At 34.3% G+C, this 16,888-nt stretch overlaps 1 long non-coding RNA gene across 1 annotated transcript in view; it reads left to right on the forward strand.

Annotated features, from left to right (window-relative positions):
* Window positions 1-657: 657 nt before the first annotated feature.
* Window positions 658-16,888, forward strand: part of LOC138151781 (uncharacterized) — a 184,761-nt gene continuing 168,530 nt past the window's right edge. Inside the window, exon 1 of the long non-coding RNA XR_011165915.1 lies at window positions 658-1,109. This is a non-coding gene — a long non-coding RNA (uncharacterized lncRNA). The remainder of the gene's footprint in view (window positions 1,110-16,888) is intronic.

A 16,888-nucleotide genomic window follows, 5' to 3' on the forward strand; every position in this document is an offset into this window, starting at 1 on the left:
TACTGTCAGGCAAAATAAGAGTAAAAACGGTCGTTCAGTTCTGTTCTGTTTGGGGTTTTCTTGGTGAAGATACTGAAGTGATTTGCCATTTCCTTCTCCAGATCATTTTACACCTGGGAAAACTGAGGTGAACATGGTTAAGTGACTTGTGCAGGATCACACAGCTGGTAAGTATCTGAGGGCACATTTGAACTCAGTCTTCCAGACTTTAGGGCTGGCACTCTCATCACTGTGCCATCTTGCTTCCTCAAGTGAAAGTAATGCCTATTTCTAAATTCATTTATATTTTACTTTAGATTACAAAGTCACAAAAACATGCAGAGATGCTTGCTCCAACACACATGTGAACCCCACTCTGTTCCTAGCCTTAATAGTTTCTTGCTTATTCCCTATGTTCCACTGGCTGGGACCAAGCTGAGGTCACTGTGATAGGGAGAAATCCTGAGCACCTGCAGGTCATCTGTGAAGTAGACAATGTCCTTGCCAATAATGGAGATTTAATTGTGTTTTGAAACAAAAGTAATTGTTATTAGTCAGCATTTATATTCTTCAGTGGGAGAGTCAGCACTGGTGTAGTTGAACTTGAAGCCTGGTTTTAATTTTGAATTCTCCCTGAAATTTTTTTTTATTTTAATCAGCTGCCCCTTGCTTGGTGGCCAGATGAAGATTTGATGAGCTGACAGATGAGCATAGAGAGGGCAGGTTTAAATACATATTCAAAGAGGAAAATGAAGTTAATCCTAAAACTCGATTTTTTGGAGTATATCTTACAGTGTTAAGGACTTTTAGACCCTATTAAAAAGTCTGTTGCCTTCCCCACAAAGCAGGCAGACACCCTCTTCTTCATAAGCAAGGAAAAGGAAGTCCTAGAAAACTAGGTGATATTTTCTCTGAGTTGTACAGTGAGTGAGGGGCCCAGCAGCAGATAGACAGAGCCCAAAACTCCTTTATTACTCTCAGTTCTGGGCTCCCTTTTGGAATTCAGAGCCTCGCAGCTGCAGAGAATTAGAAAGTGCACAACTGAACAGAAATGGGATGGAACCCAAGTTAATAGTATTTTTTCATCATGGTAACTGCTGCAAACCAGAGTTCGTTGTGGGATGACACTGGTAAGTTTTCAAATGTTTGTTTCCTTTGGTCTTGCTGACTTGTTAGAAGAAGTGTATATATGTGGGATATAGGTAGAACTTAGAAAAATGTTAGAAAGAGGAAGAGAAATTAAATTTGAACTCTCTCTTCCCTGAAATACTCCGCCTCTCAACTCCCTCACTTGTTGGCGGATTTTAACATTATATGCCTTTGGGCTTATGTCCAGATTCCCAACGTTAAAGTATAGAAAAAGTAGATTAATCTCTTGAAAAATCTCCCTGTGTATATTTTTCTTTAGCAATTAAATATCAGTCTTTATACTATACTAAAAAATCATTATCATTTTGGATGCATTTTATCCTAATTTTTAGAGAATTTCTTTTTTTATATTTACACAAGATATGGGGTGTAATTTGTCAAAGGAAGTCATGGACTACTGTCTCATTAAATCAATACGTTAGTAATAGGAGCCTGATTTTCTCACATTTTTTGGCTATTGCAACACATTTGAGGTTATTTCTCAGATGTCTTTCAGGCAAACAGGTTTTTTTTTTTTAATTGTGTTTTCCTTAAAGAGTACTAATGATCCAGGACTGAGATAATAAAACCTTGAAATCTTAGTCATAGAGTCAGAAGGGGTCTTAGATACCATTCAGTGTAATCACTTCATTTTACATTTGAGACTATTTTTTCCCACTACAAGCCTCTAGAGCAACCATCTTGCTTTTGATATGCATGTGTAGTCTCTCTGTTCATATTAATGGAGGCTATGTGTATGCATAAGAAGCCAAAAATAGATCCTTCTTATTAAGTTATCCTTGATCTTGGCTCTTAACTTCATCAAAGTCTGTCATAAACACACTCTGTACAGCATACATTTTGCAATAATATGCAAATGCCTTGGCTCCTGACAATAGCTTGAAAAGGGGTATGATGTTTTTACTTAAAAGATGTTTTTATACAGTTTAATAGCAACCCCATCTATGGCATTTATAACAGATGTTAACCAATGCATACAACATTTTCTAAGTAATCTAGCTGGATTTTAGCTGCTGAAATTTTCTGTATCATTTGGTGATCATATTTCATTTCAGACTTTTGAACATGACAGATTTTCCACCTGGATCTCATTTTGCCACATTTTATTGATGGCCTGACTCAGATCTTTCAAGTTTGTGCTAACTGACCTTGAAGGAGTCTCTTGTTGTTTAAATTTCATGACACTGAGAAGTAAACTGGTTGCAAATTATGCAACACAATGCTGATGGACAATGGGGTTTTTATTATTAATATTTATTGCTTATAGTTGAAGCAGTTAATAAGAACTATTGCATTCTACCCATTCCTGGGATAGAAATTCCAAACTAACTTTACTACTTACATATGTGTTACCCACTTTAAAAAATGTAAGAGAAAATAAGATTTCTGTTTTTCAGACTCAAGGGCCATGGAGTGCCATGACATGGATTCATCCATGTATTCTTTTTTTTAAAAATAAATTTTATTGATGCTGTTTTATTTTACATGGAAGTAATTTATGAATAAAGACTCCCTTCCATCCCTGCCCCAGAATCAAACCATCCTTTGTACTAAACAGTTAAGCAAATCAATTGATAAAAATGACCATGAATGATAATGTGGGTGACATGATGCTTGCAGAGTCAGTCCCTTCTCTCTGCTGAGAGGAGATGGGTATATTTCATTATCCCTACTTTAGGACTGATTGGTTATTTTAATTACTCAGAGTTTGGCTTTCATTTAAATGATTGTAGTCATTGTAGATCTGTTTATTCTGCTTTGCATCAATTACACAGATCTTCCCGTGTTTTTCTGAACTCTTCATATTCACCTTTTCTTATTGAACAGTGACATTCCATTATAGTCTTGTATCTTGGTGTGTTCAGCAATCCCCCAATTTATTGGCATCCACTTTCTTTATGTGTGTTTTTTCTACTACAAAAGACCTGTTATGAATATTTGAGTATATATAATTCATGAAATCTATTTCTAAAGCATTTTTAAAAATAAGAACATATTTTACTGTTCTTAAGCACTTTTAGTTATGCATGATAATTTAGGCCTATCAGCTAAGGACATTAAAGAGATTAGCCTGAAAAAAATTTAAATGGAAAAATGACATGTTTATGCTATACTTATTCAGGCTACCAGTGCACATTATATCCTTTGACACAACCTCAATATGTCCTTGGTCAAATGTGTAGAGGTTACTAAGAATGTGCTCTAACTATGGGGCTTTGGGGAAGAAAGTGGAGCAATGAGATACCCTCCCCATTTGGGTCATTTATTTTCTCTTAAATACATGGCCCAAATACATTCTCTTAAAAAAAAGAGATATACTGTCTCTTTCTCCCATTGCTTATTTCATACTTTAATATTTTATTCCCTTGCCGTGTGATTCAGTTCAGTTCAACTATTATTCATTAAGCTATTCTTTCTAATTTGATTGAAATGTTTCCTTCCTTGATCCCTACTATTGATAATAACCATATCCCTACATACTCATATAGACTTTCCCCCCCCATCTATGACTTATGTATAATATTGTATGTTTTTCTTGATTTATGTCTTATTTCACTATGACTAGACTTCAAAACCAATAAGTGACTACACTGTCTTATCTAAACTTTGCGTCTCTTCCCTCCCATCTATTATTAGCATTCTTTCCCTAGTGTGCATTAACAGTATTCTGTTAATGTCAAATTAACAGAATATGTTTAATTTGGTCCCCAGTACTTAATATATTGTGGTGAGTTGCTTAACCTTGTCAGGCCTCAGATTCCTCATCTGTGAAATGAGGAGATTAGACTAAGTGAATTGTTATGTTCCTAGTAGCTCTCAATACTAGGATTTAAAAAACTATATATATATATATATATATATATATATATGTCAAAGCAAAAAAGTACAACCAGTTTGCTAGGTATATATTCCTCAATGAGCATTGTAACTACCATGTATAGAAAATAGGTACTTATGCTCTGGTGAAACTAGTAGATTTTATTTGCATGCCTATAGCTTAACTATTGTTCTCACAGGTTATAGACCCTTTAGGGGCAGCTAGATGGTTCAATGGATAAAGAAACTCCTAGAGTTAGGAAGACCTGAGTTCAAATCCAGCCTCAGATACTTCCTAGCTCTATGACCCTGGGCAAGTCCCTTAACCTGTTTACTTCAGTTTCCTCATCTATAAACATAAGCTGGAAAATGAAATGGCAAACCACTCCAGTATCTTTGCCAAGAAAACACAAAATAGGGTCACAAAGAGTCAGACATGACTGAAAAAACACACCGAACTATTTTGGAATCTACTCCTTCCTCACTTCTATTTTATAGAATCCTTCTCTTCCTTCTAGATATAACTCATATTTGAGCGTATTCAATATTTCCCACAATGATTAAAGTTCCCCTAACCAAAATACATTTTACATAACTTTGAATGTTTGATTATTGATTCAATGTACATTTATTCTCTATATACTTATGTATGTGTATACTTGTATATACTTATGTAGGTGGGGTGTGTAAGTGTTCAGGGAGGATTAGCACCTCTGGTATGAAGGCTTGCTAAGACTTTTTCAGGGATTCTCATCCACCTTGGTCTCTACCTGGCATTCAACTCTCACCCATGACTCTAAGAAAGTGTGGAATGCACAGTGGCCACAGTCTGGTAAACTGTCTCAGTAGTCAGCCTAAACAAAGTTAAGGATAATCAATGGGCCACAAACCTATTGGTGTGTTCTGGGGTGTTTATGTCTGTGAAGACTTTCCTTATAGAAGGCACAGATGAGAAAAAAAATGTTCTAATGGTAATTAAGGTTGCTGATGCAGGTACTGTATGGTGCTTAGAGCTTGGCCAGACACCAAAGATGCCAAAGTCAGTTACCACAACCTTGACCTTGCCAATTGTCCTGACTTTTGTTTTGCCTCTGGACTTTGATGACTCTGAAAGAGAGTGTGAGACTGAAGACTTTCTGACACTCTGTTTTATTTAAATCCAATTTACCCACAAGTCAAGATATTATCCTATGATGTACCGAAGTCAATTTTGCAAGGGACTACAAATTTCTGACTCATGTGAAGGAATGTTATAGTGGTTTGAGAACTGACTTTGTTGCATTTGTAGTTCACAAGGAAAAGTATTTCGCTCTCAATCTTTTGTTGTGAATTGTTATTCTCAGGATCTTTAAGGTAGAAATGAACCATGGCCTTGAATTCTTATATGGATCCACACAGTCTGAGAGGGTACGAGAAATGGCAGTGGCTTTTAAGAGTTAAGCAGTAGCATCAGAATGAGGAAGAGATTAAGCATTAAGTTATATGCCAAACCCTTGGGTGATGTCACTGTTCTTTGAAAATGAGGAACAAACAACACCACTAACTTATATATATATATATATATATACATACATATACATACATATATATATATATATATATATATATATATATATATACTTCTCTCCCTCATCATAACATAAGATCCTTGACAATATGTATGGATTATTTCATTCTTTATATAATAGGGATTCAGGAACTGACTAGCATTTTAGAATTTTTAATTCCTATAGGCAAATAGTCTCCTCTTAACCCTAGGGAGTGATTTGGTATTAACAATATTATTATCAGTTTGATTTTATTTGCTTGTATTATATGAAGATACATATACTATAAGATCCACAAATGTGATTTATTATGCAAGTTATTTAGACCTGATGTCACTGAAGCAACATGTAAAATTGTACTAATTGTGCATTGTACTAAATCTATTGCATGTATCTTAATCTATGTATTTGCTCTGAATGGCATCTTGTTCTCTCAAACACTGATTTAGTTTGAGAATTTCAGATGTCAGGTGTACCAAAGTCAATTTTGCAAGGGATTACAAATTTCTGACTCATATGGAGCAATGTTATAGTAGTTTGAGAACTAACTGACTTCTTCAGATTTGTACTTCACAAGAAAGTATTTCACTCTCTATCTTTTGTTGTGAACTGTTATTCTTGGGATCTTTAAGGTAGAAATGAACCATGGCCTTGAATTCTTTTATGGGTCCACACATTCTGAGAGGGTATGAGAAGTGGCAGTAGCTTTTAACAGCTAAACAGTAGCATCAGTAGGAGGGAGAGATCAAAAATTAAGTTATATGCCAAACCCTTGGCTATGCACTTTTTAAATATTATCTCATTGGATCCTCACAACAATCCTGTGAGATAGATATTATTACAATCTCCTTTTTACAATTGAGGAAGCTGAGACAGTATTTAATGATTTTTCTCAAGATCATACAACTAGTCTCTGAGGTTGAATTTAAACTCAGGTCTTTCTGACTTCAGGACCACTGCTGTATCTACTGTGATGCCTAGCAGGAGGAGGAGCCATGATAGTCAGCTTTTGTAAAGCCAAACCCAAGCAGCTTTCCAGAGGACTGCTGCTGTGAACAGCTTTCAAGGTTCTGAGTACATAGTATAGCGAACCCTCTATTTATTCAATAACAAATCAGAGCAAAACATTCACAGAAAATCAAGGCACAGCATTCACAATGTTACAATTTATCACAGGAAATCAAAATACAGCATCCACCATTTCACAACTCAACAACTTATCACTAAAATGGCCATATAGTTTTCACCAAAGTGGTCACATAGTTTTCAATAAAGTACAATCATTTAGTAACTCAATCATTCAATTATCCTTAAGGAGACTTGCCTCCTTAAGGGACACACAGTACACAAATCAAAGTTCTCCACCCCTAGATCACAGTAACAGTATCCAAGTAAAGTCTTCTTTCAGCTTGACTCAAGGCTGGCTCTCCTCGTCCATGGTCCCAGCTCCAACTGTCACCTGGGTCCAAATGCAGGCAGCTCCCAGTTCCTTTTCCAGCTCCTTATCCAGTTCTTTGTCCAGTTCCTGCTCCATATTGAAGTTCACAATGTCCAGTCCACCTCAAGTCCTTCACGGTTATTGTTTCTGGGAAGACAAAGCTTGACAGAGACACAATAATATTCATACACATTGCTGGCACCATCCTCAATTCACTATCTTCCTGTGAAATCAACACAGACCCACAAACAAGGTCTAAGAGGTCGGCACAAATAATCAGGAAAGTCTCAGGACCTCCAAAACCCTTCTCTAGGACTTCTGTAAACATACAACCATTAAATCCTTTTTTCAGGGCTTCTAGTAAGGTCCCAAGGCTTCTGTACAAAGTATCACAAACAAACATCAACACAGAGCAGACAGAGTGCTGGGATACCACAAGTTTTCTCCTTCTTGACTCCACCACCACAAGAGTCCTCTTCTCAGTTGTGCTGTCTCTAGCCTGGGCCTCTCCTTGTATATGGTCATTAGCTCTTCCCCAGGAGCTCACAAGTTGTGGGGAAAACACGTTCTGTTCCTTAACAGATTTGATACAAGACTCAAAAGAAACTTGACCTGAAACAAGGTGTTAATAGCTGAAACAAAGTGTTAACTACTTTTTTTCTTGCCATTACAGCTTCCCTGGCTCAGCTTAATGAACTGAGATGGGAAGAACAATGGTACTGAGGCAACAGAAAAAAAGAGAAAAAATAGGAGTGAGATGTTGTAGAGAATAGAGATATCTAGGAAAGCTCTTGGTCCTACAGGTGTCTTGGAGCAGAAGTCTAAACCTGAAGCCTCTGGTTTCATTCACCCCTTCAGCAACTGAGGGAAATCCCAAGTTAAGTCTTTCTCTTTCCTTCACTATCTATATCATTTACAGAAGCTGTAATAATTTGGCTTACTTCTATGTCCAAATATTTCTGGGAACCTGGACATTGTCTCAATTTTTCAAGAAACCAGGGGATAGCTAGAGATAAAAAAAAAAAACATAAATTGAAATTGAGGCAGATAGACAAACCTGTGAGAAATTTTCATGATTGGGAGCTCTGAACAATAATAATTGCACTCCTAGCTTTTTGTTTTATACAAACTTCATGAAAGTGAGACTGTTGACTTTGCACAACCCTCTGTCACTTATATTCAATTCATTTGCAAGTCACAACATCACCTTCCTGGTGTCACAGTCCTCTTAGAGAATAAGCAATAAACAACACCAACAAACTTTATAACGTCACAGAATAAGTAATTACATGGACACAAAAGACCATTAGACTACCCATAAGCTAAACAAACAAACAAACAACGCCCCCCCCCAAAAAAAAAACTTTCTATCATGACAGGGTATATCTTATTAAATTTCCAAAGACTTTGGGGTAAAGACAAAAAGGAGTGATGGCTGTGACTAGAGTAGGTCACCTGTGCACTCTCCATAATTATACCTCTATCCACCCATATTATATTTTTATCTTTAGCACGGTGTCTCACACATAGTAGGCATATAACAAATGCCTTTTGATTGATTGATAGAACCTTGCTCCATTGATAATTTTCTCTTGGTCATCTTCATTCCTTTCCTCTTACTTTGTTTTGGTTTAGTCCTATTTGCCTACAAACCCTCTCAGATTTCACTATCCTAAGAACAAAACCAAACAAAATTTTCTCCTCAATCCTACTAACCTTTCTAGCTATTATTTTATATTCACATTTCTGCTAAAACTCTACATGGAGAAACCTACATTCTGACTTAATTTCCTTACCAACTACTCCATCTTTAATGTTTTGCATTCTGACTTTTGTTACCACCATTCTATGGCAATGGCTACGTCTACGATCTTCAGTGAATTTTAACTGCTAAAGCCAATGGTCTTTTCTCAGTCCCCATTTTCCTCAATATTTAATCAGTACTGGACTTCTCCAAATGCAGATTAATCTTTGTTCAAATTCCCTAAAGGTAGATTTCCCTTAATTCTTTTTAAATTTTTTCCCCTTAATTCTTTGTTCTTTTCTTTTTCCTCATTTTTACTTCTATGTGGATGACTTCTCAAGCTATTAAACTTGCTTTCCTCTTTTGTGATTGTCCTGTTATTATTTGACCAATTATTTATAGAGAAATGGTTCTAGCTCTCATTTATCTTTGTCAATTTCATATATTTCATGGATATTAGACCTTTATCAGAACAATTTTCTTAAAAAATGTTTCCGCAGTTCCTTGGTTCTCTTCTAGTTTGAATGTACAAAATTTATTTAAAATTTTAATGTACAAAATTCATATGTACTTGTAGGTACATATAAAATTTGTACAATTTTTTGTTTTATGTAATCAAAATTATCAGCATAATCTCTTGTGATCATTTTTATTTCTTTATATGTTAAAAATTATCACCTTATCTCCTTTCCTCCATCCCCAATTTGTTGATGATATGTATGACCTTTCATATCTAAGTCATGTATCTATTTGGAGTTTGTTATAGTATTGAGGGTGAGATGTTAATATAACTCCAATTTCTGATATATTGCTTTCTGGTTTGATAAGTTCCTTATGATTTCTTTTCCCTGTTTACCTTCTCATGCTTCTCTTGCTTCTGGTATCTGAATGTCAAATTTTCTATTCAACACTGATTTTTTCTTCAAGAATGCTTGAAAGTCCTCTATTCCACTGAATAACCATATTTTCCCCTGAAACATGATACTCAGTTTTGCTGAGTAGGTGATTCTTGGTTTTAATCCCAGGTCCTTTGCCCTCCAGAATATCATATTCCAAGCTCTTCAATACCTCAGTGTAGAAGCTGCCAGATCCTGAGTTATCCTGATTATGTTTCCACAATATTCAAATTGTTTCTTCCTGGATGCTTGCAATATTCTCTCCTTGATCTGGGAATTTCAGAACCTGGCTATAATATTCCGAGGAATTTTCTTTTTGGGATCTTTTTCAGGGGGTGGTCGTTGAATTCTTTCAACCTCTATTTTGCCATCTGGTTCTAAAACATCAAGGCAGTTTTCCTTGAGAATTTCTTGGAGGATGATTTCTAGGTTCTTTCTTTGATCGTGGCTTTCAGGTAGTCCAATAATTTTTAAATTATCTCTTCTGGATCTATTTTCCAGGTCAGTGGTTTTTCCCATGAGATATTTCACATTGCCTTATATTCTTTCATTTGTTTGGATCTGTTTAACAGCATCTTGATTTCTCATAAAGTCATTAGCTTCCATTTTCTCCAATCTAATTCTGAAGGAATGATTCTCCTCATTGAGCTTTTGAGATTCTTTTTCCATCTGGCAAATTTGTTTTTTTAAGGCATTCTTCTCCTGATTGCCTCTTTTGTCTTTTGAGTTAGTCTGTATTTTAAGATGTTATTTTTCTCAGTCAGGCTGTTGACTACCATTTCACAATTTTCTTGCATCATTCTCATTTCTCTTCCCAATTTTTCCTCCACTTCTCTTATCTGCTTCTTAAGGTCCTGTATGGCCTGTATGTAACCAGCTCGCATTTTTCTTGGGAGCTTTTGGTGCAGGAGTTCTGACTTCATTGTCTTCCTCCTGTTCCATGATTTGATCCTTTTTGTCCGCAAAATAGGAGTCTAATGTTGGATTTCCCTGCTTGGTTTGCTTCCTTTGCCTGGTCATGTCACCAGTCAGTCACTTGGCCTCTGGGTTTTTTTTACCACAGTAGGACTTCCCTTTAGAAAGATACTATTTACTACATTTTATTTCAGGTTTTAGATGTTTTGTTTTTAAAACATAGAATTTTTGTATTTTGCCAAAAACTTTCTCTCCATATACTGGCATAATTCTGTGACTATTACTTTTGTTATTAATAATGGCCTGTTATACTTATAGTTTTGTATTGAATGAATCTAACATTCCAACCTGGTTATACTGTATAATTTTAGCATGCCATTTTAGTCCCATTGCTAATACCTTATCAAATATATTTGCACAAATAATCATTAGAGACATTAGTATCAAGTTTTCTGCTTTATTTTACCATGGCTTAGGCATCAGGACAATATTTGTCTCATAAGAGGGCAAGATCTCTTCCTCTACAAATATTGGTTTAAATAATATTTGAAATTAAGTCTTTGCATGTTTGCTAGAATTCACAGTGTATCCTTCTGGTTCTGTTTTCTTTCCCTTTGAAACTTTATTGCTTATTCAATCACTTTTTCTGAGATAGGATTATTTAAAATTTCTGTTTCTTATTCTATTAATCTGATCATTTTATATTTTTAAATACTCAGATTTCACTTAATAGTAATTTTGGTATATAATAAGGGAAATGACTTTCTAGTAACAGTCTATATCTTCATTTGATATAATTCTTCCTTTTAATTTTTGATATTGGCAATTTGTTGTCTATTTCTTTTTTGTGGGGGGGGATTATTTTTTTTAACTTGATTAAAACTAATGCCATATGTTATTTAACTATCCACTTTTTTGTTTTCAGCTTTTATTTCTTCTTTGACTTAGATTTTCTATTTTTGTTTAGATTTTAAAATTTTGTTTTCTTTTGTATTTTCTTTTGAGTTACATGCTGAAATAATTGATTGCTTCTTTTTTCTCTTCTATTAATGAAAATATTTAGAGATAAAATTTCCCCTAAAGACTGCCTTGATACATTCCAAATATTTTGATATGCCATTGTTATAATTTTATTTAATTAAAATATATTTTTCTTTATGATTCTTTAGTTGACAAATTCTTTAGAATTAAATTACTTAGATAGCAATTAAGCTTGAATTCTTTCTTTAGTGGTTCTTTATTGAATATACATCTGTTGCACTGTGGTCAGCAAAACATGTTTTAAGATTTCTACGTTTCTGAATTTGTTTATCAGGGTTTTGTTCCCTGTCCCCAGTGTAAATTTTTGTAAAACTGTTTTGAATAGCTGAAAAACATCTACTTACTTAAATTCCCTGTGAGTAATTATTAGAGGTTTATCTTATTGAACCTTTCTAAAATTCTATTTGAGTCCTTAATTTCTTCCTTATTTTATATTTATTTAGTTGATCGTTTATTTTTTGTTAGATGTCTAGATCTTAACAGGGTACAGTAAGGTTCTCCCATTCATTTTTTTATGGTCTTCTTCCTCTTGCAAGTTTGATGAACTTTTCCTTCAGTCATCTTCTCTGAGTTGCTATGATATTTGATGTATTTATATCAATTCATTGTTTATGTTGCCTTTATTCATAATATAGTTTCCCAGTTTATCTAATTGAGCCTTCTTTTATTGTTTTGTTTTGTTTTTTGCTTTTTGGAGGACAATTGGGGTTAAGTGACTTGCCCAAGGTCACACAGCTAGTTTTTGTGTTAAGTGTCTGAGGCCGGATTTAACTCAGGTCCTCCTGACTCCAGGGACGGTGCTCTATTCACTACACCACCTAGCCACCCCTGAACCTGCTTTTATTGCTACTATGTCTGAGATCATTATTGATCAACCTCTTCCTGTTTTTTGTTTTTGTTTTTTTTTGGAAGGGAGAGTAGTGATGGGGAACAACTCAGAAAGGTTTGAGTTCAAATCTGGCCTCAGACACTTACTAGCTGTGTGATCCTAGGCAAATCACTTAACCTCTTTTTGTCTCAGTTTCCTTACCTGTCAAATGAGTATAATAATAGCACCTACCACACAGAGTTATTGTGAGGATTAAATGAGATAATAATTGTAAACTACTTAGTATAGTACCTGGCACATAGCAGTGCTATGTGGATGCTAGCCAACTATTTAATGAATTTTGCTTCTGTCCCTAATTTTAACTCTTTAACCCTATTGTTTCATATTTCAAGTGTGATTTATGAAAGACATAATGTTGAATTCTACTTTCTAATCCATACTGCTTCTTCTGTTCTATAAATGATTGCATTTTATTTATATTTACTGCTATGAATGCTAATAGTACATTTCCCTGCAACATAATTTCTTACACTTTTTCCTCTTTTCTTTTTCACTCTACTATTTATAATAAATAAGACATAGAAAGAGAAGGAATTTCACCAAAACCAGTAATCTATAATTGAAGTTGTCAGTTCTTAGTCTTATGCCATTCATCTCTTTATCAGTACAAACCTCACGCTCTAGTCTTTATACTTTCTTTATATTTAATTATTGACTTTATGAACAATCCTATGAAGTTAAAGTTTGTTTTTTTCTGGAAACTATTCCGTTTCTATTCTCCCTTACATATTCATACTCCCCTTTCCCTGTCTTTGCTGATTTCTTCTTTAGTTTAATACGTTTCTGCTTCAAGCTCTGTTGTGTGTATAGTCCACTTTCTTTTATCAAGTTCATATGTAAATCTCTGTTTTAATATTTAGTTTGTTTTAGGGTCAGGAGCATTATATAACTCTCTCATGTCCCACAAGTTACCTCCTCTCCTGCTTTAAGGAACTTTTAATGAACTAAAAGTTAGGTATATAATCACAATTTTTCTGAGGTCCCCATTGGGTAAATTTCCACCATTTAAGCACAGTTTGCAACCTCTAATTTAACTTATGTTCATATCTATCTCTTGATAAACTCTGATCTTTTTCATAGTTATGGCAAAATTCAGGTTATTAGAAACATTTGGGTAAAGAAGCAGTAAAGTATCTTATAGTGCTTGTTAAAAAAAAATGGGAGAAGTTGGAGAAAGAGTAATGTTTTTCTTTGAACTTTCCTCAGTCCTTGAGGAGGTTGGTACAACTAGTGGCATCAGCTAAAATCTTCTGCTCTGAAATGCCTTGATGCCTATAGGGAAGATTACCTTCTTAATTTCTCTTTTCTCTGCTACATCTCACTCTCATTTCCTTTCTCCTTTGGCTGGTTGTCTTTGTTCCATCTCGGGAGGTGTCCAGTCTTTGTTCATCTCTAGTGTATGCTTTCATATGATAAATATGTAAGGGATAAATGGGGGGGGGTGATTTTGATACCACCCTTATGGTGAAGTCATAAGATACCCACTCTCTTTCCTATTTTACATATTTGGATTCTTTTAACACATCTGATTTATGTGAAATAGTAACTTCCTTACCCTTTTCTTCCATTTCTTACTATTATATTCTCTTCTCTTCTTTTCTTTCCCTTCCTTTTCTTTTTTTCTTTCCCCTTTTAAAACTAATAAAAGTAAACAAGTCCACACTTTGGCTGTCAAATTAAATTCCTATGTAATCACTGATGACATTATGATTCTTATAGAATGTTTTTCTCTTCTCCCATTTTTGAATACAAATATTACATCATTTAAATACTTCTAATTACTAAAATGTATTTTTATTTCTAGGCTTATCTTTTCTTTTATGTTAGCACTTCAAAGTTTCTATTTAACATTGATATTTTTATTAAGAATTCTTGGGGTGGCTAGGTGGTGAAGTGAATAGAGCACCGATCCTGGAGTCAGGAGGACCTGAGTTCAAATCCGACCTCAGACACTTACCACACACACACACACACACACACACACACACACACACAAAACTAGCCATGTGACCTTGGGTAAGTCACTTAACCCCAATTGCCCTCCAAAAATCAAAAAGAAAAGAAAAAAAAAGAATTCTTAAACATTCTATGTCACATTAAAGTCCTCCTGAAAAATTGCATTGGCTTTTCCAGGATAAACTATGCTTGGAAATAAATCTCTACATTTTTCTTTTAGGAATTTCGTACATCAGCATTTTATTTCCTTTTTAGTCCTTACTTTCTGAATCTTGTGTGATGTTGACTTTGGTTCCTTGTTACATGAACTCTTTCTATTTGGCATATTACAGTATTTTTTTTCTTTTGACTTGGAAGCTCTAAATTTTGACTAGGACATTTCTTGGTTGTTTTTTTTTTTTTTCATTTTGGGATTTCTTTCAAAAGGTGACCAGTGGATTCTTCCTATTTTCACTTTTCCCACTGGTTCTATTAGTGGTAGAGTTTTTATTTTTTTAATATAAGGAACAAATATATTACTTGGTTCTGGTTTTCAAAGAACTTGATTATTCTTAAATTCTCTTTCCTTGACCTGTTTTTCACTTTTCCAATCTTTTGACACTATTTTAATATATCTTGTTTTTTTTTCTTTCATAAATTTAGCAGGTTTTCTTTTACGCACTCCTTTCTCAGGAGTTTACTACATAGGTATGATTTTTACCTTCTACTCTAAGCTATCTATTCTCCTTTGATTTTCTGACTTTTTCACTCCAATTTCACTTATAATTTAATTATTTTCCTGATTGCTTCATTACTTCCAGTCACTTTTGTAGACATGATAGCCAAGAGAATAACAAAAGAACCTTTGATGCTTTGTTTGTAATTATTGTAGAACTATGAGAAAAGGCTAGGGGAAAATTTTAATTTCTCCATATTCCCTTTCCTCTAAATATATGACATTAAACATGATCTATATTGGAAGTCCATACATTTTCCTAATACAAGGAACCATATTTCTCTTAAGTTTTTTTTAATTTGATCTAAATTCATTAGGGTGAAAAACTTGTGATTGTGGCCTCATATAACCAAAAGAAGTGGCAAATAATGTGTATATATGTACATCTATTATCTTTGTATCAATTCACAATTTCTCTCTATAAGGGTAGACATCTCATAAAAACTAGTTATCATATCTCTAATTGTTGCAGGATGGGAAAGGAAATATAAATGTTCAGATCGAACTTTGGTCTATGATATTCACATCATTTGTTTATAGGAGATCTGACTAACAAAAATCAATTGCCCCTTGTACACATTTTCAGACCAATTTAAATTTAATTTCTAGAAAGGTAAATTTTACACAATATATTGGTCAAATTTTCTTGGTTTAGTCAACATTAGAAAGCCAGCTTCTGAATACCAGGTCATTTTTTCTAAATCTTGATCTAGCCCCTTCATAAGACCAATTTGACATATCTAAATATATACATACCACCTAGTGATTCTCACACCAAGTCTTTAGATGTCTGGAACCAATTTGATAATCTTCTGAATATTATATTTTTGAAGTATCCAACAGCTCCTATGATAATTCTGTGAAATGTGAATGCCAGCATCGAATGGTTCTGCCAAGGCCTCATCTTTAGGAAATCTGGAATGGAAAACTATTACCCCATGGGATTTATCCTCAGAAATAATTGCTTGGAGCAAAGAAGAAAACATCTGGTCAAGCTCATTTATCGCCACATCCTTATAATATTAAATGGCAGTCCCTGGGATAAATCTAGGGAGAAATACACACATATCTCTAGCCAAGAAAGCAGAATTATCATCCATCTAATATCATCCTTTTGTTACTTATCTCCACCTTTCTGATAGACATCCTATACTATGTCAAAGTGAATAGTTCTCCCTTGTTTTGACTTTCAGGGTTGCTGACCATAAGCCTAACCAAAAATTAATTGTATTGGTGAGATTTGGAGGGAAAAAACTAATATATAGAGAGGAAAAATCCCTTTTAAATATATTGATGAATGAATTTTCTGGGTTTTAGGGATTCATTCATTCAATGAGTCAGTAATCAATGTCTAATCTATTCAATATTCTATATTCTATTCAATATTCTATTCAATAATCTATTCAATAGTTGCTAAGGGAAATATAAGGAAGACAAACGTCAGCAATCTTTCCTCACACCTCCTTTGATTTCGTGCTAAAGTAAAACACTATATTACCTTCTCATGAAGCAAAGGATCTAATATTTCTATTTTCACATCATTATTTAAAAGTTAACTATATTTAACTATATACCTATAGATATTAAATAGACTGAAACTGAGACTTGACTACTTCTTGCTTGGGAAAGCAAAAAATTGACTGTCTTGTCTCCTGGTTGAATAAAGGCTGACATCCCAGAATTCCCTGGCAAAGTAATTAAAACAATACTGTGAGTTGTTCAGCTATGTAATAATCTCTTCTCTCTCTCTCTCTCTCTCTCTCTCTCTCTCTCTCTCTCTCTCTCTCTCTCTCTCTCTCTCT

This window comes from Petaurus breviceps, unplaced genomic scaffold (genome assembly GCF_028583685.1).
Source record: "Petaurus breviceps papuanus isolate PSGF00001 unplaced genomic scaffold, PetGlider_PUasm1.0 90919, whole genome shotgun sequence".
Lineage (NCBI taxonomy): Eukaryota > Metazoa > Chordata > Mammalia > Diprotodontia > Petauridae > Petaurus > Petaurus breviceps.